Consider the following 2,206-nt stretch of genomic DNA (forward strand, 5'->3'; position numbering starts at 1 on the left):
AATACAAATATATGCATATATATTCCACTAAAATCATTTGAATTGGGTTCAAAGTATCACTTGAATATCTTGGTGAAACAAATATCAAATGATAAAAGGCTAAATATTTATAAAACCTTCTTTAATATATTACAAAGCAGAATTGTTTCTCCTCTGGCCCTCAACAAATAGAAAAATCCATATTCACATTGCTTTCTTTGTTGTTTCTCTATAACAAAAGACTTACCAAGGTAGTAAATCAATCAAATATATTGATGATAAAATCAAGTTTCTACATAGCTCTGAAGTGCATATTGTCTCTTGAAACTTTTGACAGCTTGACTGGTTTCATTTTCTATCCCCATACACTCTCTTCCTGGAAAGCATCCTGGCTTCTCAAAATAACTGCTCATGGAAAACATTCTCTCCAGCTACAGTGCTACCAAGATACAATTTTTTTCCTTAGACAAACTGAACAGCTTAATAAATTCAAAAGGACCACTGTTTTATATGATAATGAAAAAATCAGGTTACTATATTCCTTATTCTACAATCGCAGTATTAAAGACTGTTTCTTAAACAGAAATCTTTATTTGTCCTGGAAAAATTAACCAATTTGCCTGCTCTATTGTTCATTAGCTGTATGATCTTGGGCAAGTTACTTAAACTCTCTGTGCTTTAGTTTCCATATTTGTAAAGTAGAGAGGACCAAGTAAGTTAATAAATACCATTAGGAGACAATTTTCCATAGGTCTTTCCCATTTCTATATGACTTGTGAGGAAAGGCACTGAATGCCCTTTATCCTGGATTATCTTTTCAAGAATATTTGTACAGGGAACAGCCTTGGAAAATAGAGATAATGTCTCCCTCTGGAGCAAAGGGTAGGCTTGCTTACCACCAATTAGAAAAGATTTGGACTTCTAAACTCAGGGATCCCTTCCTGAAACACAACCCACTACTTGTGTTGGGCCAATACGTGATGTCCCTCTGGTATTTCAGGGCAAGGGGAACTAAATATGTTGATACTCATGCTGCTTGCTATGTCATGAGTAACCAAGTCCTTTGTTTCTGACCCAGCAGTTTCATGTCTCTGTCAGTACCCAAGAAACTGTAGCAAGATAATTTGTTAGCTTGCAAGTAGGATAAAATCTCTCAGACCCTCTATAGTTTCTGACATATATAAATGACTTAGAGTCAACATAGAAAATGCTCAACAAATATTAACATTATTAATATTATCACTATCAACATTATCTTTGTAGCTTAAAAACCACTAAGATTTGATCTCGCAATTACATTTGTAGGAATTTATCTGGCTGAAACTTGCAAGGTATGTGTAAAAGGGTGGGTATTAATTGTAAAATTGTTTATAATAATAAAAAATTAGAATCAACCTAAATGACCATTCTATAAATCTATTGCCACAATAATACTGCCAAAAAACACTCTAAAACCCAGTGTCATACACAAATGAGCATTTATTCTCACATCATGTCTACAAGTTGGCTGGGACAACTCTGTTGCCTATGTCCCTTTCTGGGGCCCAGGCAAAAGGGGCCAGTGATTACCTGGGACATGCTCTTCTTGACAATGATAGAAGAATAAGAGGACAAGTCCAACCACACAAGCTCATTTCAAGCCTCTGCTTGTGTTATCTAATAACTTCTTAATGGCTGAAGAAAGTAACATGGCTGCCTTGCCCCAAGGTTGCCTTGCCCCAAGGTTGCCTTGCCCAAAGTCAAGGCACAGGAAACTGCATCAAGACCACCATGAAGCATGGCAAGGGTGTTGGATATACTATAGGATAGTGAAGAATTGGAATCAATAAATCAATCTACCATAATAATCAATAGGAAAGTGGTTAAGTGATCATAGTATATTCATACTAAACAGCCATCAAAAAGAATGATTACATCTGAATGTTCGAAAATGGAAAATGTTCACAATACATCACTGAATGAAAAGAACAAGTTATAAGATATGTATGATGTGATTCTATTTTATTTAAAAGAAAATATTTGAATACATGTATTTACTTTATATGCATCATAAAGAGATAGATACACATATCATTAACAGTATTTATTTCTCAGGATTGAAGTCGGGAGATGAAGGAATAATTTCCTTTCACTTTACACTTTTATGTACCTTTTTATTGCTGGGAAAATTTTTTATAGATATGTATTACCTATGTAATGGAAAAAACTAATACAAATATAACAACCA

This window comes from Propithecus coquereli, unplaced genomic scaffold (assembly GCF_000956105.1).
Source record: "Propithecus coquereli isolate 6110/MARCELLA unplaced genomic scaffold, Pcoq_1.0 Scaffold167, whole genome shotgun sequence".
In the NCBI taxonomy this organism is placed as follows: Eukaryota; Metazoa; Chordata; class Mammalia; order Primates; family Indriidae; genus Propithecus; species Propithecus coquereli.